The following is a 25634-nucleotide window of genomic DNA, read 5'->3' on the forward strand; positions in this document are numbered from 1 at the left end:
AATATGCAGTTTAAACAATCCCAGCCACATTCTGACTACACGTGTCCGACCTCAGCCAATTCACTTGCATGGAGTGAGGTCAAGCACGTTTCGTTGGCACGTGACCACATGTATGCAGATCACATACTTGCAGCTCTCAGTGCTTGTACCAGAGGATGTTGATAGTATGCAATGTATGAACAGTGAGGGTTCACAAGTCTGCAGTCAGTCTATGAGTTGAACCCCAAGCCTGGATTACTCTTTTTCAGTTTTCTTTAACCTATACTTAAGAATAGTAAGCTGGGACAGGAATATTTCCCACTGACGCTTCCATTTTAAAATCTTTTGTACATCACACCACCCCCATGACCCACTTCCTGCTGTCAGAGCCTTTTATAAAGTCTCTGCATTTCTTCATCATTACCCAAGACACCAGCAAACATGTACAGCTCTTCGTTTCTATATCCTCTTCTTCTTTCATCTTTACTATGTAAGTTTTTACATTTATCACCGTTGAATGTCCAGGCAGCATGTTCCATGTCCCACATTTACAGATTTACTCAACTTATTTTAGTTTTATTGACACCAGATTGTACATTGGATGTTTATTACATTTTAAGAAGTTTCTAATATAACAATTTTCTAAAACTATTTTTTCAGACTGTACTTTGGGCCAGACGGTGACCCAGTCGCCCCTGAATGCATTAATCAGTGAAGGAATGGAGGTCCCGTTGAGTTGTAGCTACGATCAGACACCTAATGCTATGTTTTGGTACATTCAGAAGCCCGGACATGCTATTAAGCTTTTACTCAACGGTTTTAGTAAAGACTCAGATCTGGGAGAAGAATACAGGGGTCGTATGATTCATTTCTTCGATAAGACGAACAAAAGGTTCCCTCTGAATATTACCAAGATAAGGATGTCTGACACCGGGACCTATTACTGTGTGTTCAGTGCCACATTGTGCTAAGTACATGAGCAGGATGCACAATAATCTGCAGTGTCTGAAAAACCTGCTAGACTAGATACATGCTTAACTTCCAGACTTATAGTGCATTTACACTGAAACATAATAAGAGATGAGTGAATATATAAATGTTTGGTTCAGATCACAATCGCCAAATTTGCAATATTCACAGATTTAATCTCCGAATATAGCCGATCACCATACACAGCACAGTGTGACAGTGTGGGAAACTCCAGCATAGTGGTTCTGATCGGTAGAAATGTTACCGCTGGTAGATCGTTACCACCATCAGAGCCCTACGAGGTCACGCTGTAAGATGTCAGCATGACCCCACAGAAATGCGGTAAAAAACTTATCGCAGGTCAACAGGTGTCCCTTGATGAGATGCTGCTTCTCCCACCATCAGGCTAACAATGACAGCAGGTGCTGCTGATGGGAGAAGTAGTTTCTCATCATCCAGCGCCTGTGCTCAAAGTAATAAAAAAAAAAAAAAAACGTTGCCACCATCAAAGAGCTGCGGGGGTCACACTGTCAGATATCAGCATGACAGGTTAGCAGGAGTCGGCTGATGAAAGACTGTTCCCATCAGGTTTTTCCTTCTGTCACTGATAATAGTGATAGCATGAGCCGCTGATGGGAGAAGTGGTATCTCATCAGCCGGCGACTGTGCTCAAAGTTAAAAAGAACACATGTAAATTAATTAAATACATATTCAAATAAAAATAAAAAACACATTATACTCACCTAACGCCCAATCCCCGATGCCCACGTCTCCTATAAAAAATGTAAAATAAAACAACAACATATACTCACTTTAACGCACAATCCCCGATGCCCATGGCTCCTATAAAAAATCAAAAATAATAAACCATCATATACTCACCTGTCCACCGTAGTCCATGTAATCATAAGTGTCCCACGACGATCTCATGTGTAGAACAGTCATATCAGGAGAACTGACTGCTCTACCCGGCCACCCACGATGCACTGACAGGAGCGTCATCGCTCCCATAGTGTAAAGCATTGAGCTGCTGTGAGAGAGGTCACACGAGTTCATGATGAACTCCGGTGAACTTTCTCACACAGTGGTGGTGTTGTGAGATCACTGGAGCTCATCAGCTGATGAACTCATGTGACCTCTCTCACGGCAGTTCAGTGCTATACACTGCAGGAGCGACACTCCTGTGTCACTATATAGCCAGCTTTCAGTATATAGCCGTCAGTGACTACTCTCAAAGTCATCAAAGTCATCATGGGACATTATGGAGTATTATCTTTTCAGCGGACAGGTGAGGAATATTGTGGTTTATTATTTTATTTTTGTTGCAGTAGACATTGGGTGTTCGATGAGTACGATATAATTTAGATTCAATAAAGGAGTCTTTGTGAAAGAAAAAGGAGTCTGTGGGAAAAAATCACTGAGTTCACCGCAGTTCAAGCTCAGTGACTTTACCGCAGATCACGGTGAGAAATTCTCACGGTGATCAGTGGTGAAGTCACTGAGCTTGAACTGTGGTGACCTTATCACTGACTTTTTCCCATGGTGCTGAGATTACCGCATTTCAGCACAGCTGGGAATGCAGCCTCAGTGACCTGCGGTAACATCAATTATGTCACCACTAGTCACTGAGGCTGCACTTGCAGCAGCTCATTCAACAGTGGTTCTCAGCCTGGATGGTCACAAACTATTAATCCCCAGACATGGATTACGGCGTGGGACAGAAAGATGTTTTTTTATTTTTGTTTTATTACATATTCTGAGAGGGCTGCTCAAGTCCTATTTCAGCATACCATTAGTGTTTCACTAAGAAAATCACCTGACAGATTCCCTTTAAGATGTTTGTCTCATAATTATCATTTAGTGTAAACAAACAGGCTGACGAGCCAAATGCTCTTCGGGTGAAGTGATCTTTTGTGCAGCTCAAAAGATCATCGTTTTCAGCAGTGCATCATCCCGTATAAAGAAGACTCACACCATTAAAAACCATAAAAGCCTATGTTTAATGAGTAATCTACTATATATCACTCAGTGTGCACCGATGACGTTGGTCTGCTTGTGTAAGGAGATAGACATACTGCTCACGTTCCCTCTTGTTGCAATGCGTTAAGATGTTTGTATGATCTGTATTGTTAGCGATGAATTAGCATTCTGTCCAGCAACAGGTAATTAATAGGGACAGTTAGGATGAACATTTGGGACTAGCCCAGAGTGGACGTGGCTAAGGTGAAGGGCAGGAGAGCGTTTTCCTATCAGGTGTTAGAAAGGGCCAAGTATGCATAGAAAGAAGGCCTAAGGTCTGATGTGAGCAGTGAAGCATTACTTGGGTGTTCTTAATGAGAGAGGAGACAGAGACAGAGGAAAAAGAAATCCTAGCGGAGAGAAAAGTGACCAAAACAACAGAATGCTTGACTGGAGATGTGTACACACCAGGTGGTAAAAAATTTTCTCCAATGATAGTTAATATCCATATTCCAAAATGTCAACACAATGTTAGCGTGGAGAAAAAATAACACTTCATATTCACCCTCATCAGGCAAGAATTGCTGAGTGTTTTAGCAGATTCTCCTCCGCTCCAAGAACTCTGTAACATCAATGGATAGTGGAGATAGCAGAAGTTTCAACGTGTAACACAACACGCCATCTTGGGACAACGTAGCTATAAGTCTCAGTAATTGTTGCCTGATCGGGGTGAATGTTATGTTTTATTTTTTCTGTGTGCTGTAATTATGTTGGCATTTTGGAAGATGGATAAAAAATATCATTAAGGAAAAATCTTTACCACCAGGTGTTTCTTTTAATTTTATTTTTAGATGTTACCCAGCGGTTACCCAGTGGGTGCAGAGAGGGTCTGAATATCGTTAAGACATTTATTTGTCATAATTATCACATCATCACATCACAATAAGGGTATATTCACACTCCATACAACAACTTGTGACCGAAAATCAGTTTTATTCATCTGAAATTGGATGTTTGGCTAGCAACACATTGATTTTCCTGGCCTCATTAAGATAAATAGGACAAAGATAAATGCCCTGTCTGTTATGTGGTTTGTGTACCATGTACAACACTCATGTTTGCGCGTGGAGATTCCTCTAGTCCTGCAATCCCGGATCCGGATGCCACCACACATTTAACGACAGACTGTTTCATTTTTCAATAACTCAACTTCACTTAACATCAGATGATTAATAATAGCAGATTCAGCACAGTATGTGTCCACTTGTTCATTCTGAGCTCTCCCTTCACTTTTTGGCACCACTGGCCCTAGAGACGCTTTTTTCCACCTCTACAGCTTCCGTGCTTTTGGGCCTACTCTTCTGACATGGTTTCCCATCCACCTTCCCCTTGTGGAAGGTGAATAAGGCACCCGCTTTTGTGCCTGATTCGGGCCGTAGGCTACAGATATCCTGTGAAGACCAACTGAAGTTAGTAGTGACCGCCCACATGCTCTTTCTTTTGCAGTCCCATGCTCTTCAGAGCTATCCAGCCCCCTGACACAATCAGCTTTTCTTCTGATTTCTCTATTTTACTCTGCATCAGCACTATCCAACTAACTAACCAACAGGAAGTGTCCTACTCTTTTTACTGATCCTTCCCCTTCCAACTGGGAAATTCCCTAAACTGAGGCTGTTCACTTCTATGCTTAACCCTTACCTACCTGTATATAACTGCTTCCTAACCTACAGTGCCTTCCACTGTACTAGTCCCAATCCTAGCTATGACAACCTCCTTATCTTATGTTTTACAAGTCCTAATTTTTTACCCTAACACCTTTCTCTAATCATATCACAATATCAAAACATGCAAAGTAGCTGTAATACCCATTCACAACATAATAATCACATTATTATAAGCAAGGTACACACAAGCATCATTTACGTTACAATATATTATCTATGCACACGTTGTCATTAGGGAAAGAGGCGCATGACACCCCCTGTCACACCCTTACACACATACACCTAACCTATACCTTTATTGTTTTCACTGATAGTGAAGAGGGGTCATAATTGTATTAAAATATCTTATACAAGGGGTGGCTCATTGCATGTATGGTGAAACTTGCTAATGTGTGACTGATGATGATAATTAGTATAATGTCTACTTGGGATAACACAACCTGAATGCATTTGATGCTGTAGCTGCTTCGTCACTAGGACAATTTATACCTTTTTTCATTTACTGTCAAACCTGCACAATTCACCATAAAGAAATGTAAAAATTTTCAGTTGTGAAAACCATCAGTAAAATATTATGTGCTTATTATTCACATGATAACCATTCCCCTGTTAAAATCAGCAGCTTATTGCTGGGAAATAAGTGCTGCTATAAATGAGCATGTGCCACTCACCAAACGTCTTCTTGGTGGTGCAGGAGGTTTCCGCACCGGTATGTGCATCCACTTCAGCAAGGCATCGCTGACTTCACGTATCAAGAATTACATCAATAGGTACACTAAGGTGACTGTACAAAAACATCACCTGATTTACCTACAGAAAAAAACAATCAAGTTTTCACCCCTATTCTCATCTGAATGAAATGCATATGGCAATAGCTTTTATACATCAGCACTTGTTAACATTACAGAACCAAATAGAGTTTACAATGTTAAATTAACTACAATGTATCTGGAATAAATTTGGATGCTACACACTTGTTCCATATGGTATCCATTTGTTTTTATTTATTTGCGCACCCATAGACTTGAATAGGCGAGTCTGCGATGAAATACATAAGAGAACAGTGCATGCTGTGATTTTTATCACATATCAGAGCCCGATTGAATAACATTAGGCCAAGTGCACACTAGCAGTATTTGGTCAGTATTTTACATCAGTATCTGTAAGCCAAAACCAGGAGTGGAACAATTAGAGGAAAAGTATAATAGAAACATATGCACCACTTCTGTATTTATCACCCACTCCTGGTTTTGGCTTACAAATACAGATGTAAAATACTGACCAAATACTGATTTGCATTTCCGTGCGGTCTCCTCACACATCAAATCGCCGCATGCGGACGCATCCGCATACAACGCATGTCCCTGTGTACCCGATGCTAAAGATAGGTACGCAGGGAAACGCAGGACGCAGGCGGCAGTAGGCGGAGCCTGGGAGGAGCTACACGGAAGGAAGGAGGAAGTACGCTGCCATCCGGAGCGCACAGCAGCGCTAGTGTGAAACCAGCCTTAGTCTGAGTAATGTCAGGTTTTTTTTTTTACTTAAGTAGCTTATTCTCAAATTACAATAAAGGAAACTTGTCACTTAATTAAAGGCATGTTTTTAAAGGCCCTTTAATGCTTATGAAATGCATACCTTGCTTGTACTATTTATTTTGGTAATTGTAGCCATCTGTCTTTGACTGGTTGGTCACTCTTCTTTTTTCCCCTGCCTGAAATTCTGCCCAGGTGCGGAATCATTGCCCAGAGTTGTTTCAACAGACAGGGTGGCACACGCACTCCTATGACGTTCTGATAGCCGGCCTAACGACCTGCACATGCACAGTCCTCTCTGTTGAGATGACCCCAAGAAATTATTCAGCACCTAAACAGAATCACAGCCTGAAGTTTCCATGGATGCACGCAATGAACGGCCGGCTGTCTCTAGCAATTGGGGTCGGCACTGGCTCTCATAAAATGACTTAGGGCAATGATGTGACATTGAGCAGAATCTTGGACAAGGGAAGAGAGAAGGGTGACCTGTCAGACTGAAGGCCTTTGGCGGGCAGGCAAAATAAGGAGACAGGCATGAGAGCTGGAAGTGCATCGTCCACCCATATCAAAACTTCAAAGATGGATTGTTCTACAGTTTCCAAATTGAATACCACAAGAATGTTATGAATTTAATAAGTATTAAAGGGCCTTTACAAACATGCCCTTAGTTAGGAGTCTAACTTCCTGATGACAGGTTCTCTTTAAAGAACCCAAAGACAGCTATGTTCAAAAACTTGCTATACGTTGAAAGTATGGCATTTAGGCAGTGTAAAATACAGGTTGTTTAGAGGCTAGAGTTTAGAGCATCACGTCTATTTTTTAAAATATTTAAATTTGTGGATGTTGCCCCTCATTTTTCATTTCACTTGCAGTTTTCAGTCATGGACTGTTCTAGGTTCCCACCACAAGATGGAAGCAACACCTCCTTTCTCAATACGCTCTCAATTATTATCTAAAAAAAAGTAATACAAAGACCATAAGAGCACAGAAAAAAGCTCTCAAAATGCAGTCATAATGTGACTTGTATAAAAGAGTCTACATATAGTCATGGCCAAAAGTGTTGGTACTCCTGGAAAATGAAGTATTTCTCCCAGATAATTATTACAATGATACATTTTGTTATGTACATGCTGTTTTTCTTTACGTGGATTGGAACAAAAAAAACTGAAAAATAGACAAATTGAACATAATTTCACACAAAAAAACACACCCCCCCCAAACACACACACACACGAACACACACACAGAAACACACACACATGCAGTGGGCTGGACAAAAATTGTTGACACCTTTCCAAAATGTGGGTAATTAACTTTGTTTTAGGCATGTGATGCTCGTTCAAACTTGCCTCTGGCAAGTAACAGTTGTCGGTAATATGAAAATCTGAGACCAGATAAAAAGGGGAGAAGTTGACTCAACCTTTGCATTCTGTCTATGTGTTCCACACTAAGCATGCAGTACAGAAAGTGGAGGAGAACTTTCTGAGGACTTGAGTTTCAAAATTTTTGAAAATATCAACATTCTCATGGTTACAAGTCCATATCCAGAGATCTTGATGTTCCTATGTCCATGGTGTACAACATAATCAAGAAGTTTCCAACCTGTGGCACTGTAGCTAATCTCCCTGGACATGGACGGCAGAGAAAAGTTGATGAAAAGTTGCAAAGCAGGATAGTCAGGATAGTGGATAAGCAGCTCCAATCAAGTTCCAAAGAAGCTCAATATGCCCTGCAGGCTCAGAATGGATCAGTGTCAGCACGAACTATGAATCGACATTTAAATGAAATTAAACATTATGGCAGGAAACTCAAGAGGACTCCGCGGCTGACACAGAGACATAAAAAGGTTAGATTTCACTTTGCCAAATGTATGTGAGTAAGCCAAAATCTTTCTGGGAAAGCGTTTTGTGGCTGGGAAAAAAAAAGATAGTAAAGCACATCATTCTACTGTTTACCGAAAATGGAATGAGGCCTACAAATAAAAGAACACAATACCTGCAGTGAAATATGATAGAGGTCTAAAGATTTTTTTTGGTTTGTTTTGCTGCCTCTGACACTGAGTGCCTTGACCGTGTGCAAGGCATCATGAAATCTGAAGATTTCCAAAGGATTTTCGGTCACATTGTAGTACCCAGTGTCAGAAAGCTTTGTTTGAGACATAGGTAATGGGTCTTCCAGCAGGACAATGACCCCAAACATACTTCAAGAAGCACCCAGAAATGGATGGAAACAAAGAGCTGGAGAGTCCTGAAGTTGCCAGGAATGAGTTCAGATCTAGATCCCATTGAACACCTGTGGAGAGATCTTAAAACTGATTTTGGGAGAAGGCCTCCTTCAAATGAGAGATCAGGAGCAGTTTGCAAAATCCCAGTTGAAAGGTGTAAGATGCTTGTTTATAGTTATAGGAAGCGATTGATTGCATTCATTTACTCCAAAGGGTATGCAACCAAATATTAAGTTGAGGGTGCCGACAATTTTGTCAGGACCAATTTTGTGGTTTTGAGTGAAATTATGTTAAATTTGCCTTTTTTTCTCTTTTGTTTTTTTTTGTGTTGTTTCAATACACACAAAGTAAATAAACATGTATAAAAAAAGTGTAATTGCCATAATTTTGGGGGAGAAATATTTCATTTTTCGAAACAATTTCAAGGATGCCAACACTTTCGGCGATGACTGTATACGATTTTAGGGCAAATTTTTAAAAAGTATAGCTTTGGCAAATATGTAGTACTCAATAAAAAATGCCTTGCTATGTGCAGCTGGAACGCCTGCCAGGGCCGTGGGGTACCAGGCCGGTTCTTAAAGGGGACGTGTCACAAGGGCAGTGACCGGGTCCGTGGCCCTGGGCTTCCAATAAAAGGGGTATTACATTTTTTGGGATAAATGTTCGTGATGTCACCTGTGGTATTTGGCAATAAAGGTGATGTAAGCTGACGCTACTTAAAGAGACCGCCGGGGCAGATGGTGATGCAGCAGAGTTGGTACAGCTCTCCACAGGCAGGGGCATCACACAGCCATGTTGAGAAAAAGCATGTGCATTATACAAGCAGCACCTGCTTCTTACAGCAACAATTGGAGATTGTTGCACAAAAATATCATGACTTATAAAGGGGTTTACAACAGATGTTTAGCATGAACACATTAATAAATCAGTCTCTTAGTCTTGAGAACCTATGAGTAGAATTTCACATTAGCTAATTATTTTATCAGGTAAGCCAATGATTATTTACAGCATGCATGTTCTACTTATATATTTTAAGGGTTAGCTCTAGAGTACTTCATAGCATTGATTAAAAGGGCTAAGAGCAAGGATTTTTTTGAGAATATGCCAATTTTCAGCGCAATAAACTAGATTTTGTACATTGTTATGGAATTGAACATTTGTTGCAGTGACCCAAATTCATTGTCCTCTTACTTCTTCATGCATCTTCCCAATTTAAGTTTCAATCAGGTAGAAAGTTCATATTGAAGTGAGGCAACAGCAAAAAGATTTAAAGAAAGAAATAAAAGAGATACATGATCCACAGATCTGCTCCTATCTTAGAGACAGCATTGAAGAATATGAACCAATTGCCTCAGTGGGCTTTTCATAGTATTTTCTGGCAATTTAAAAAGAAATAGCCTCCTTAAAAACCAATGGAAAATTACGAAAAATATATAGGTACATAGAATCCTAGAATGCTAGCGTTAGAAGGGACCTCCAGCATCATCATGTTCAACCCCCTGCTCAGTGCAGGATTCACTAAACCATCTCAGACAGATGTCTGTCCAGCCTCTGTTTGAAGACTTCCATTGAAAAAGAGCTCGCCACCTCTCATGACAGCCTGTTCCACTCATTGATCACCCTCACTGTCAAAAAGTTTTTTCTAATATCTAATTTGTATCTTCTTCCTTTCAGTTTCACTCCATTGCTTCTCGTGTTTCCATGTGCAAATGAGAATAATGATGATTCCTCTACACTGTGACATCCCTTCAGATACTGTATATGTGGACAGATATTAAGCCTTCTCTTAGCCTTCTTTTTTGCAGGCTAAACATTCACAGATCATTAACCGTTCCTCGTAGGACATGCTTTGTAGTCTGCTCACCATCCTGGTAGCTCTTAATTAAACTTGCTCCAGTTTTTAATTTTTTTCTTAAAACGTGGTGCCCATAAATGTTTTGATTTAATTTTGATTAACGCAATGATTATTTGAACCCAACATGAACCATGTGCATTCTCATACTAATAGCCAAGTCAGTATTGACTGCCAGCAGCCTGGTCTCAGATATGAAAGAGTGGACAGGCAGGGCCCTAAATTCCTTCTTCTTTCCATTCTAAAATAAACATCTTTTTGTAAGAAAGAGAAATGTAAAATATATGCATATACTGATAGAAATATAATATAGCAATTGATTAATTCATTAAAGCAATATGATCAATTAAGGAACATTTTACCAATGTTTCTTATCACAACCAAAGAACCTTCTGGAACAAGCTGAAAGGAGAACAACAACAAGACTGTCCTGTTAGAGGATGACAAGGCGGAATGAGCCAATATTAGGAAAGGTACCCCTTTACAATTGCACTTAGGGGTCACTTTATTCTATGTACCCTTCTGTAGTTCAGACATTTTTCATATGTTGCCACCACTAGTTTTAAAGTGTAAAATGATGTGCAGTGAATTTCCCACCCTGACAACAATGAAGCATTCTGGATGGTTTTTATTTCCATTTGGTTCAATTAAAGAATATTGCAATGACTCCATGAGCCTCCACCAATTGTAAAAATGGGAGGGCAGTAACACTAATTTAGTGCATTGTTCCCTTCCAAACTTTCCCTCCACTTTGCTATTTCTGCAGTTGTAGGGGGGTGGTGCTATTATGGACAGTAAGGAACACGCTGCCACTTTAAGAGCCAGCACCCCCTTGTCTGGTGTGATGGAGTGTTCTGCTCCCCCCCTGCAATAGACTGTGTGAATGAACTGCACTGTGCTGAGGGGAGTGGTGGAGCCCGGACAGTGTGTGTGAGCTGAAGCTGCTGCAGAGAACTTTGTGCATGTAACTGCAAAAGAGGACCCACAGCCTGGGACAGAGTGGACTCGTGAAATTGGACAGACTCTTCGGGCGTAGCAAGGGTGGCTGTCCTGTGCTAGTTTAAGAAGCCACTAAGATACTGAGAAAGGGATTTACAGTTTCCAGGAGCTCCTTCCGGACCCAGAAGCAAGGAGAAGACCATGTTTCATGGAGCCGGCAGGGGGCCGTGCGCACCACCATACTGGACTGTTAGGGGCCCCCCCCGGGATTGGATCTGAGTCCCCAACATCACCGTGAGTTTGTTCCTGTTTTGTGCACATGTCAGGGCCTAGTGTACGCTTCAACAGACAGAACATGGCAGCCGTGAAGGCCTGCTTAGTAAAGGCCAGGGAGGCTATACGTGGAGTAGCATCATTCTTTGTTTATTGTTTGCATTTGCTTGTGTGACGTATATTGATTCTGTAATAGTTGGAGCACCGTGCTATTTGACAGCCCAGCTAAAGAATACAACTCTTATCTTTTGCCATTTCATACCCCTGTTTGCATCTTCCTCATCCACTTCATTCCTTGCCTTCCAATAAATTTACCCTTTGTTGCTTGCATCTCATCTTGTGTACCGTAGTCTCCCTGCACTGTGGTGGTTCCCTGGCCATCGCTTCACAGTACAGCAACGATGAAGGTGATCTTCATGTTCAGAATAAATAGAGGCATATCTTAGAGATTGAAAACCGCATTTAAAAGTAAGACCAGAAACCTGTAATCATACTAAATATTATATTCAATAATCATGTCATTATGGCTATATAAGACTGGGAGTAGTCTTGGAGCTTTACTATATAGATTATTTCATACTAAAGCCTATGTGACAAGGTTTTCAGGGTAACCCCTTCACCCCCCCCACAATTATTTCCTGGGAGGCACAGACTTTTCTACATGAGTATTCTCTCCGAGTGTCCTCATTGTCAGACGACACCTGCAAATATGCAGACTTCAACGTTCGTATGTTTTCTATCAACATCTTTAATGTGTAAGTAGAGATTCTTCGAACTGGTCAACCTTCCGACTGCATGCAACAAATGGAATGATTTTATGTTGATATAACGTATATAATAATGGATTTTATAACTGTTTAATTGGATTTCTTTTATCCTTAATTTTATTCTTTCAGACTGTACTTTGGGCCAGACGGTGACCCAATCTCCCCTGAATGTATTAGTCGGTGAAGGAATGGAAGTCCCACTGAGCTGTAGCTACGATCAGACGGCTTATAATCTGTTTTGGTACATTCAGAAGCCCGGTCATACTATGAAGATGTTACTCAGTGGTTTAAATAAAGACTCAGATCTGGAAGAAGAATACAGGGGTAGAGTGTTTTTCACTTCCGACAAGTCAAAGAAAATGTTCCCTCTGAATATCACCAAGATAAGGATGTCTGATACCGGGACCTATTACTGTGTGTTCAGTGCCACATTGTGCCAAGTGCATGAGCAGGATGCACAATAACCTGCAGTGTCTGACACCTGACAGCTGTATATGCCCATAATCACTGAGGTGGGATGGAGGGTTTATAGCTTCAAATACATTTTCTTATAAACATAGTAACATTTCTAATATATATTATTTTTGTTCTGGAGCAGTGGCAACGGACCAACGTCCCACCAGTATCATTGATTATGGGGGCCCATTCTTCAGTCACATGCAAATATTACTTGCTGAGGATAACAGATAATATGTGGATTGCTGCTGCTCTTTATGTAATTTCTGCCTATTTGTCCATAAAATAGTAAAATGAGTAGTTTGTTAAATTAATGAGATGCTGTCTGCTGACTTTGCCTGCATATAATAAATCAAGCTCATTGTGCCAAGCAGTTCTCGTGTGGGGACCCACCGGGTGATTCACCAGTTCATATGTGGGCCAGTCCTGCTTTTGGTGTATGAGTGTTCTTATCTTCATGTCTGATGCAAATTATGCAATATGAATGTTGGAAACACTTTATTTATAGAGACTTTAATGTACTGAAATAAAAAATATAATCATCTTCTATCATAAAGAATTCAGCATGGCCAAGTACAAGCCAAATCTAAACCTGGCCTTGTTGTAATTAGCAAGTTATGTATCCCATAGAAACACTTGCCAAATGTACAATGAATTTTACTAAAATCCATTTTTTGCAACATATTTTAAAAGGGGCTAAAACTTTGTTTGTCAGACATAGATGGGCTCTAGCAATATTTTTCCACCATGTTAGTTTCTTCTATAATGTGCAGCAAGCAAAATATACAAAAGTCCACACAACAAAATGACTAAAGGGTTCAAGTAATGTATAGAAATCATAATTTATTAGTTAAAATGACCAAAACATTAGGTCAAACAACGACGTGTAAGAGAAAGATATGCAAAAAGATTGAACATACATTGTGGAATGTTGCAAATGTCAGAACACACCGGGACACTGGAAATAAATGAGGTAGAAAAAACTGCAACCTCACATACGGGCAAAAGATCAATTTATACATCTAGACCCCAAACAAGTAATAAGGGTTAATGACAATTAGAGCCCTACCATAACATTGTGGTATGGCCTAAGGGCCTCTATGAGAGAGAGGCCTTTCGTCAATTACATAACACCACGTGTTACAAAAAGCTTACATTTAACCCCCTGTCCGCCTATTCTGCACAATTATTGTCCATTATTAATAATGCGAGGGAGGTGGGGACAATTAGTAAGGAGTTGGCAGCGGCATTGGTTGTGACGGAGCCTATTATCCCCACCTTCTACTTGCTACCTAAGATTCACAAGGACGCACAGACGCCCCCTGGTCGTCCTATAGTGTCAGGGAGGGGAGGCTTCTTGGAAAACATCAATAAATGGAAAGATTCCAAATTACAGCCTTTAGTCGAAGGCTTGCCATCGTTCTTAAAAGATACTGGTGATTTGTTAAGACAGGTGGACGGTATATGTCTTGATAATGATATGATGCTGGTTACGGGTGACATTGAGTCCCTATATACCAGCATCAGGCACGATGATGGTCTAAGCGCAGTTACATTTTATTTGGGTACATCTAATTTGCCGAAGGAGATTATTGACTTAGTGATCCAGTTGCTTGGTTTCGCTTTGACGCACAATTTTTTTGTCTTTAAGGGGTCCTTCTTCCTACAGCTCCAAGGAACAGCCATGGGGGCAGCATTTGCCCCGGCTTACGCCAACCTGTTCCTGGGGCTGTGGGAGAGGGACCTCTCCCTGCCGGATCAGTCGTCGCCGATGTGCCGCGTCCTTTCTTGGACGCGGTACATCGACGACATTTTACTGATCTGGCAGGGGTCTGAGAAGGACCTCCAGGGCTTCATGGAGTCACTTAATGATAATACACTGAATATCTCATGTTACCTTTAAATATGATATTGACGCGGTGGAGTTCCTGGATGTCATACTCAAACGGGACATACATGGGGAGATACAGACAGATATCTTCCTAAAACCAACTGCCACTAACGTGCTCCTGCATGCCTCCTTGTCCCATCCTAGCCACATGGTTCAGTCTGTCCCCACTGGACAGTTTTTGCGCCTCCGTAGGCTGTGTTCAACAGATGCTGATTTTTTTAGACAAGCGGAAGATCTTAAAGATCGACTTATTGAGCGTGGTTATAGTAACCATAAGATAAAGAAGGCATACAATAGAGCAAGGTTTTCCACTCGGCACACATTGCTGTATGAAAATAGGAGGGACAAAAGTAATGACGAGATGGTTCGTTTTGTCACTAAATTCCATTCTCATTTCCCCCATATGAGAAGGGCACTAGAGGGATCTTGGCATATTCTGAAAGCGGATCCGGTAATTTCTAGATTCCTCCCTGAGAGGGCATCCGTCACAGCAAGGCGATCCAGAAATTTACGTGACTATTTAGTTCATAGTCACTATGTAAGTGAGACAACTACTACTTTTTTGGATAAAATGGTGGGGTAGTATGGGTGTGCCCCCTGTGGCCGTTGTGTTGCGTGCTCCAGTATTGATAGGTGCAATACATTTAGTAATGCTGAGGGATCACGTCAGTTTAATATAAAAAAATGGATCACGTGCATTGACAGAAATGTAGTATATTATGCCGTATGCCCGTATGGTAAAATCTACGTGGGCATGACGACACGGCAATTTAAAATACGGGTTAGAGAGCACGTACGTGGTATTACGGCAGCAGCCACGGAATCTGACATATCCATGTTAAAAACTCTTCCCCGCCATTTTAAAGAACGCCACAACTGTGACGGTGCCCTTCTTAGATTCCGTGGGATTGATAAAATAGATACTGGTATCCGTGGTGGGGGATTTCAAAACGTTTGGCCCAATTAGAGTCCAGATGGATTTGGACCTTGAACACGGTCCATCCATCTGGGCTTAATGAAAATGTGAGTTTTGCTCCATTCTTATGATTATCCACGCTCTATGCATCACCCATCTGTCTGTTTAGTGATTATCTGTGTTTCTGGCCCTGTGGTCGTTGTAATTGTTACCCTGCGTTTTTGATTTTAACTGTTTTTATATACTTTTTTGTAGTTCCCGAGTGTCTCCTCTATATCTTTATTCGACTGAAGATCTGGTGTCAAGATACTAAGGTATGAGTGATGGAGATAATCCAATTAAAGAAATTATGAAAATAAACAGATATTATTTTATGTAATAATTGTGCCCTGTTATCTTGACATGTATTGAACGATCTGAGACTCAGTCAGATGTGTTTTATTGTGTTGTTGTAATATTGTTTCTATTTGGTGTTTTGCCCTGTTCCCCATTTTTAACTTGTGGTATATTTGTATATGTTCTATCCGGTGACGTAGTTTGGGTCTAACAGGGGTTGCACTGTGGGATCACACCTATTTCTGCGCTGCTGTGGTAGGTGATGCTCCCGTACCTGTACGCGCTTGTCTCCCTAGCTCTGCGCCCCCGGGCGGCTTTCGGCGTCTCTTCGTGGCGAGCGTTGTCCTGGCAGGACCTGCCGTCACGTGACGCCGACGCCGGCCGGCGTCGCTGTTGCCGGGGAGATGTGCGTGTCATTTCCAGTCGGGACCGTGACTTCCGGTTGGCGGCCACGTTTTGCGAGCCGGCATTTTGCGGTGTAGGTATATAAGGTGGGACATGACATGGGATTGCAGGCCCCCTTGGAAGAAGGAAGGTCCGAAACGCGCATCAGGGCGGACGGTCCGGGTCATTGGTATATTGCTGCCTGGTATCGTGAGGTTACAGTTTTTTCTGCCTCATTTATTTCCAATGTCCCGGTGTGTTCTGACATTTGCAACATTCCACAATGTATGTTCAATCTTTTTGCATATCTTTCTCTTACACGTCGTTGTTTGACCTAATGTTTTGGTCATTTTAACTAATAAATTATGATTTCTATACATTACTTGAACCCTTTAGTCATTTGTTGTGTGGACTTTTGTGCATTTGTATTAATGATAGGGGCTGATAGTCCATATTGCATACACAGGGACCTTATTATCTATTGGGATCTACTGTGTTACTATGTGGCTCTGTTCGTCAGGGATTGTGTAGCAAGCAAAATATGTATCACTGGTCTTCCACTTTATTAATCAATCACGCCATAAAAAAACACATTTCCACTACTCTAGAATTCAGGGGATGCGTATTTTCACCACTTCCGACATTTTACATTGTGCTTGGAAAACTAAGGCTTGCATGCAGCTGCTCAGCATCGAAACCCAATGACATGAAATTCCCAGGGCACAGTATTATGCTGACGTTTAGTTTGTAGTCACTCTGTGTGACTGCAGAGTTATGAATCCCTCAGCGCACGAGCTGTGTGCTCCGGGGATTCGCCAGTTTCAGACCTAGGACCGGGGTCATGGTGTATGTACAGAAACAGGACTAAGCTCAGGACATAACATATAGTTGCATAAGTATGTCCGTTACATATTACAGCAATGGAAAGGGTAGGCTGGGGGTTGCTATTGAACAAACTTATTTCCCTCTAAACCATTTTCCTTTTAAACCTACCGTATATAGAGGATTCAAGGCAGAAGTATATATTTTAACATATTTACTATAGTAATCAAATAAGTAAATAATAACATAAAATATTCTAAATTGAAAAAGAATGGGGGGAGCGGGAGATAATCACATATGATACAAAAATTTCAAATAGCAGCCAGCATGGTAAATATTGCACAAAACAGGAAAAAAGACATAGATATAATGTCTGGTATAGAAATTTGTGATAATATATGAAAAAATAATAATAACAAGTACCAGATAGCAATATTGCAATTATGCCCCAAAAATTTTTGAATGTAAGCTTTCAAGCTATAATTAACATAAATATTTAATGCAACAAGAAAAGAAAACCAGCCCGGTAGCTGGAGTAAATAAGAGCAACCAACAAAGGCACAATAAATAATATTAAAGACAGATAATTTAAAGTGATCAATGTACCAATATCAGAATATACATAAGTGCCAAGTGAAGGAAAAGACTGTTTACCGCTTAGACCGCTGTGCCCAACGCTCGTTTCGCTGCAGCTTTTACAAGGGACTATTTTCCTTGTCTAGCAAGGTGCAAAACATGTCTAAAACACACAATACATTTGGCACAAGATATTTACCACAGTTTTTTGTGAAAATATGATTATATATATATAATTTTTTAAACTCTCTGCCAGACCACATAATGAAACAGGGTCATTTGCAGACAGGCGACTGCATTCATATGTATTTGCACCTCTAAGAGTAAGAGGAGCTCCAATCAGCTTCTTGGTCCGATGTGCAGTGGCACCTCAGAGCAGGAAGTAGGGTTTGACATAGAAAATGAGAGATCAGTATTGGGGATCAGTATAAAGAGTAATTGTACAATATGGAAGACAGTATAGAGATTGAGGGCACAGAATGGGGGGGTCAATATTAAGAGTGATGGGACACTATAGGAGGCAGTATACAAACGGATGGCACAGTGTGAGGGGTCAGAATAGAGAGTGAGGTCTATGTGTAAATCATGCACCGAGGGTGTTGTTCCAGATACAGCGGAGTCACAGATGGGAAAAGATCCAATTTCACACAATCCACTTTCTGTAACTATTTTACTTAGGGATGAAATTATTCCTACTCGGTTTTGACAACCACACAAAGAGAACACATCCAATAAATATTTCTCCAGAAGGCTATATCCTCTGTGCTGAACAGCTCAGCACCCAACTGAACTGTTTCTGTTGTATTCTCTATGTAAATTTACCTGTTGGAGGGCCCGTCTGAACTGGCCGCCGTTACCTGATTACACTTTGAGAGAAGCTGGTTTAATTAAATGAGTGCAAAGCACGAGTTCAGCTGCGGTCCAGCACAATGATTCACAATCCTAAGAATATGTATTTCAATTACTATTTCCCAATGAAATATTCCCCTCCTGTTCCGGTATAATCTCAAGAAAACTAGAGGAAAAGTCCGTCCTCAACTATATTAAGAATATTCCAAAATTAACCACATTTACATACTGTACATATAAGCAAAGGTGCCGTGGATAAAGTCTGTTGGAGCTAAACCACTGCACCATTTTATATTGTTCCACAGAGACTCCTCTTCCAGCAGACAAATAGAAAATGCAAGTCTTGTCTGGGGTTTGCTGCGGGCTGTGCCAGCACCAAAGAGTAGAGTAGAATATTCAGTCACTGAACCGCAATAGAACATGGTCCATAAAGTCAATATACCTAACTATAGGCAAACTACGGAGGGGTAGTATACAAAAGGTAGGACAGTGTGAGAGGACAGTTTGAGGGACAGCTTGGGGGACAGTGTGCAGAAAGTGCACAGTATGGAGAGGGAGCAGCATGAAATCACATCCATTTTGCTTGGACAGGGTTTTTACCCCCCAAAAAAGCTGCAGAAAAAAATACAACATTTACACTAAATGTGAAAATGTCTAATTGACATGACATGATCTCCCGGTACTTACCTACATGCAACCTCCAATCCTCTCAAGATCTCCTTATCTACTTCCCTCTAATCTCTTCTTCCCTCAACCGCAACCAAGACTTCTCCCGTGCTTCCTCCATACTCTGGAACTCTCTACCACAACACATCAGACTCTTGCCTACCATAGAAACCTTCAAAAAGAACCTGAAGACTCACGTCTTCCGACAAGCCTACAGCCTGCAGTGATCCTCAACCTACTGAACCGCCGCACGACCAGCTCTACCCTCTCCTAGTGTATCCTCACCCATCCCCTGCAGACTGTGAGCCCTCCCGGGCAGGGTCCTCCTTCCTTCTGTATCGGTTAGTGCCTTGTTTTTTGCTCATGTTTAATTGTATTTGTCTATATTTGCCCCCTTTTCACATGTAAAGCGCCATGGAATAAATGGTGCTATAAAAATAATAATGATAATTAAAGTGGGTCTGATTTCATGAAAATTCCTGCCCACTGTGCATCTAAAGATGCTAAACTTTGCAGTTTTGGTGCAGTTTTTCCTCTGTAGGCTTCTATGGGGAGCCTTAAAAAATAAACGCATGTTAAAAAAACATGTTACTTTTTTAAATGCAGAAAAACTGCAGCATTTACTCTATGTGTGAACAGTGACACGGCTTCAGTGTTACATTTTTATTAATTATTTATTGGTGGAATGGATAAAAAAGAAGGTCAATGAACAGGCCCAGAACAGCAACCAGAAGCGCAGCAGTATACACTAGGAGAGGGATGCTATTGACTGGCAGTGGAGTGAGAGCTTCAGGAGTTTAAAAGTCTTTACCTTGTCAATAATCAATGCACTTTATTCCCCATGCTTATTCCTAGACCAATCTCTCGTTGGGGATGTTCTCCTTGCGGTAATTGTATCGCCAGTTCAAATGCTGAACATGCTGTAGACTTGCAGAGATCGGGATGTCGTCACGGACAGGAGGCAGATCAAGAGTTAACAAATTTAGTAACAGTTGAAAACTCCACGCAGGGAGGAAGTGGATATGGGAGGCAAAGATTATAACGATATGGGTGTTGGAGGGGAGAACGGGGTGAACAGGTGTAAGGGGAAAGAAGGGGAAAGAAGGAAGGGGAAAGAAGTGTACAACTTATCAGTCTGTTGGCTTCTTGATTGCAGCGTCTCGGTTTCCAACAGTGGCACTGACAACAGCGGCATGTGATATCTTGGGGTTGTCATGGTTAGGCGGAGATCCGGTCCCTTGATGCAGACGGAGAGTCTTTGATACATTAAGCGGGTTCCCGTAACCCGCAGTTTCCTCGTACTGGTCTCAGTTCGTTATATGGTATCACCGGAACGTGGCTCTGCTCTGCAGCACAGACGGGGAAGGGACCGGCATATACTGGCTCAGTCACTGGTACAAGGCTAGGCCGCACGAACGCAGCAGTCACAGGTCCCACATGTGAGTAACCTCCCGGGGAACGTAGGGAGAGTCGCTGTCTAATGTCCGTGAGCAGTGGACACAATTACAGGGATTGCGCTAGGTGAGCCTATGCTTACAGGATGCCCCGCTACAAAGGCCTGTACCTCACCCTGCTGCGCTCTATGTCTTCCCGCCAGAACTCCTGTTTTTCTCCCTCGTGCAGTACTTTTTATCCCTGACCTGCCCCCTGCTGACAAGTGCAAAGGTCGGTCCGGGCCAGAAAGCTCTCCCCCGTGTAACAATTGTGAGTTCTGTCAGTTCCGGAACCAGCGCAAGAGAGGTACCCCCAAACCGGTTCATCTTCTTACAATGCCACTACATTCTTTGCAACTGATAACAAAGCATATAACCTCTCTCTGACATCTTACATTCTGTTCTATCCATGTGCCCTGCGGCTGTCTGCCCATGGACAGGATATTACGTCATAGCGATGAGCCGCGCACACCGCTGGTTTGAGGCCGATCCCGGCCAGGTGTGAGCTGATTCTCACAGTTGACACCCGGCACTAAGTGACAGGAGCGGTCACAGACTGCTCCCGGCACTTTAACCCCCGAAATGCTGTGATCGAGCATGATCGCAGCATTCCGAAGCCGGCACAGGGGCTGACAGCCCCTCTGCCTTTGGATCAGAGACTCCTGACAGCCCCCCTGCCATGGAGACCCGATGTCATCATGACAGAGCGGTTCTGCCTTGCATCCGCTCCTTGCGGTTCTCCCTTGCATCCACTCCTTGCGGTTCTGCATTGCTCCGCTCCTTGCGGTTCTGCCTTGCATCTGCTCCTTGCGGATCTGCATTACTCCGCTCCTTGCGGTTCTGCCTTGCATCCGCTCCATTCGGTTCAGCTCATGGCACTGTAACCAGCATTCCTGTTCTGCTCTCTGCTCCACAACCTTGCGGTCAGGCTCTACTTCCGTTCTCCAACTGGGTCCCTACGTGTCCCCATATACCCTCCAGTCTGAATAGGCCCCTACCTGTACCCATATACCCTCCAGTATGAATAGGCCCCTACCTGTACCCATATACCCTCCAGTCTGAATAGGCCCCTACCTGTACCCATAAACCCTCCAGTCTGAACAGGCCCCTATCTGTTTCCATATACCTGCCCGTATTCCTGTCCCTACCAAGTCAGTACCTGTCCTGCTAGTGTCTCAGCCATGCCCGTCTGCCAGTGTCTCAGCCATGCCTGCCTGCTGGTGTCTTAGTCGTACCCGCCTGCCAGTGTCTCAGACGTGTCTGCCAGTTGAGCCCGTTGCCTGCTCCTTTCCTAACGTTCCGTCCCCCAATTGGATCAGCAGCCACAGCCAGACACCACCCTGGAGTGGTACCTGGCAGCTACCTGCCACACGAGCCTGACCTCACATCAGAGGCTCCAGTGAACACCAAGGTAGCTGCTTAGTCACACCCCTTCCAGGGTAGTCTGGTTTATGGCACAGTGGGGCCACACCCTGCACGCTCGCGCCAACCTATCAGTGTGGGAGTGTAACAACAATTTTGTGTTTTCAAAATCAAACAGTGCTGCTTCCCTTCTGAGCTCTGCCATGCGCCCAAACAGTGGTTTACCCCCACATATGGGGTATCAGCGTACTCAGGACAAGTTGCACAACAATGTTTGTGGTCCAATTTCTCCTGTTACACTTGGTAAAATAAAAAAAATTGTATCTGAAATATTTTGTGAAAAAAAGTTAAATGTTAATTTTTTTTAAACATTCTAAAAAATCCTGTGAAGCACCTGAAGGGTTAAAAAAATTGTGTTGTAAAAATGAGAAATCGCTGGTCAACTTTTAGCCCTTATAACTTACTAACAAAAAGAACATTGGTTCCAAAACTGTGCTGATATAAAGTAAAACATGTGGGAAATGTTACTTATCAAGTATTTTGTAAGACATATCTCTGTGATTTAAAGGGAAACGGTCACCCCCCCCCCCCCCAGGGTGTTTTTAAGTAAAAGAGCCAACTTCAGCACTAAGGCTGCATTCTGTGAAGGTGGCTCTTATGCTTTGTATCCCTAGGAACGGTGAAATACTCACTTTTATAAATTTCACGTCATACCTCTATTGAGTCAGGGAGGTATGATTTCTCGCTGATTCAAGCTCCTTGCAGCAGTCCATCATCCCACCAGGCATCGCCTCCTCTCTGTCTTGTGCCATCACAGGTGCCTGCACTTTGCAATTATTTCTCGGGCATGCACCATGCGCGCTGCCCTGGAACTTACATCAAGTGATGTAAGTAGATCACGCCTGCGCACAGCGGAGTCCCCAGATCCCCCGCCCTGCAGTGTGTTATGATGTATTCACACTGTGGTGCTGGGAATCTGGTGCCTGCACAGTGGAGCGGCTCACCATGCTCCATTGAATATAGTGCTGATGTCTCACGAGATTTGTGACGGATGACTCATCTGTCGCTGCTGCAACCAGGCAGGACACATTGCAAGGTCCTGCCATTTAAACATGCGACCCCTGGGGCAGAGGGCCATCCCCAGGAATAGGACGTCCAGGCCCATAAAGCTGGTGAGCCAAGTATGTCGGAGAACGACCGGTCCTCCCCATTGTGATCGATGGCATCCGGATGAACGCTTTACTGGACACCGGCTCTCAGGTGACAACTATGCCTTACATTCTCTACAAATGGTATTGAGTTGACTCAGACATTACCCATGGCCCAGATAGTGATTTGACAATAGTAGCCAGTAGTGATCAACCTTTTCCACAAGTGGGGTACAAGGAGGTGGGGTCACCGGCGCTTGCGCTCTGCAATTATTTCTCGGGCATGTGCCGTGTGCGCTGCCCTGGAACTTACATCAAGTAATGTAAATAGATCACGCCTGCGCACAGCGGAGTCCCCAGATCCCGCCCTGCAGTGTGTTATAATATATTCACACTGTGGGTCTGGGAATCTGGCACCTGCGCAGTGGAGTGGCTCACCGTGCTCCATTGAACATAATGCTGATGTCTTGCGAGATTTGTGAAGTCTCATGAAGACTCAACTTGGCGTCACGAACAGGATACGTGCCCTGGTATCGCCAGGTACTGTGTGCCATAGACTGCATTGAATTTGTATGTGAGCCGCCATTGCCGCGCAGCGTGGAGCTGAGGGGAAGAAGGAAGCGTACCTTCGTGGGCAGAGTCAGGAAAAAAGCGCGACGAGGAAGCGGGCGCTGTGCATAGGGAGCCGCAAGTGAGGACGCCGGAAGCCCCGGAAGGAGGACCATGAGGATCGCCTTACCGAGCGCAGGAGGAACCGCTGTAGACTCTGTGGCGAGATGTCCGCCCAGCTTGAGGTTAGCACAGGGGAAGGGACATGTCCCGTGGTGGTCGCAGCTGCAGGCCCCATGAGGCCACCAGGCCCCGCAATGCCCGCAGCTCCTGCAAACTGACTGGACCCCGCCACAGTAACAGCTTCCTATAATGCCGCTATCCATGCCCTATATACCTAGAGCAGCCTGGCTGCCACAATATTCAGGGGAGTCCTATACGGTGAGTGACTTTAAAGAAAGGCTATGCAGCCTATTTGAAGTATATCCCCTGACAGTACATCAAAAGGTCAGCATTCTAACTGGTCAATTAATTGGTGCAGCACAAAGAGAAGTGAAATCCTGGCCGGATATGGAAAAGGAACTGTTAAGCAGATATTTGCCAAACTTAAAACAATTTTTGATACCCGCACTGCTGCAGAAATCAAAATTAGGTTTTTCAGGTGCAAACAAAGAGCACAGGATAGCATACGGGACTATGCCCTTAATCTCCAGGAGGCATTGCCAGCCATTAAGCAGGTTGACCCGAACAGCATGCAGGATGGGGACAAGCTATTAAAGGAGCAGTTCATTGAGGGACTCTTATCCATTCCCCACAGGACACAGCTGCGCATCCTGGCATTGCAAAACTCTGACCTGGACTTTGCACATTTTAAAGACAGGGCCATCGGGGTGCTGCATGAACCACAGCCCAGCCGCCCAGTGTCCCCTAGGCATCCAGTAATCACAAACCACCAGGAGGTGGCATCCTTTCCTCAGGCACTCATTGAGGTCGACGCACAAATCCTGGATGATGATCCCTCAACAGAACGGCACCTCCAGGTCCAGGAACTGACTAAAAGTGTAGCTGCACTAGCCAGGACCGTGCAGTCCCTGCAGGAACCCCCCAAAGGAGAAAATCCAGATGGCTTCCAGTCGAGGACATCCCCTAGCGATGACAGAAGAGGATTCCACCGGTCAGAGGAAGAGACAACGACCACTATCATCAGGAAGGATGATTCATCTGTCGCTGCTGCAACCAGGCAGGACACATTGCAAGGTTCTGCCATTTCAATGAGCGAACCCTGGGGCAGAGGGCCAACCCCCAGGAATAGGACATCTAGGTCCACAAAGCTGGTGAGCCAAGTACGTCGGAGGACGACTGGTCCTCCACATTGAGATTGACGGCATCCGGATGAACGCTTTACTGGACAACGGCTCTCAGGTGACGACTATGCCTTAAATTCTCTACAAAAGGTATTGGGTTGACTCAGACATTACCCATGGCCCAGATAGTGATTTGACAATAGTAGCCAGTAATGTTCAACCTTTGCCACAGGTGGGGTACAAGGAAGTAACCATTAAGGTGGGGTGGGTAGAATTGAAGGCCCAAGGACTGGTGATTGTTGATATTGACCGATGAGAATGTAATCCCATGATGACCTTAGGTACTAAGGTCATAGAAAACTGTTTTGCCGAGGCTATTTTCTTGTTACAACAGGTGGCCGAAACTGCTGGATCCAATGAACAGAGTGTCCTGCAAAAAGAAATCAGAGCCCTGATGAAGAGACAACAAGTAGAATTGTCTGGTGGAGAAGTTGGCCGTGTCACAGTGAGTGATCCGATCCCTATTGCAATACCCTCCAGGAGTGAAATGTTAATCTGGTGTCAGGCAGCAATAGGCCTCAGAGGTAAAGACTATCAGGCCCTTGTAGAACCTGTGTATTCAGACAGTAGACCCGGTACGTGTCCTTAATTGTGGAGAGAAAGAGGTCCACTTACCCAGATATGCCACACTTGTTAAACTGTTCACTGTTAATAATAATGCAAT

At 43.2% G+C, this 25634-nt stretch overlaps 1 long non-coding RNA gene across 1 annotated transcript in view; it reads right to left on the bottom strand.

The window, feature by feature from the left end:
• Positions 1-3509: 3509 nt before the first annotated feature.
• Positions 3510-25634, bottom strand: part of LOC143817323 (uncharacterized) — a 37505-nt gene continuing 15380 nt past the window's right edge. Inside the window, exons 3-4 of the long non-coding RNA XR_013224115.1 lie at positions 5303-5441; positions 3510-4358 (exon numbers count right to left, since the gene is read on the bottom strand). This is a non-coding gene — a long non-coding RNA (uncharacterized LOC143817323). The remainder of the gene's footprint in view (positions 4359-5302; positions 5442-25634) is intronic.

This window comes from Ranitomeya variabilis, chromosome 1, assembly GCF_051348905.1.
Source record: "Ranitomeya variabilis isolate aRanVar5 chromosome 1, aRanVar5.hap1, whole genome shotgun sequence".
Classification (NCBI taxonomy): domain Eukaryota; kingdom Metazoa; phylum Chordata; class Amphibia; order Anura; family Dendrobatidae; genus Ranitomeya; species Ranitomeya variabilis.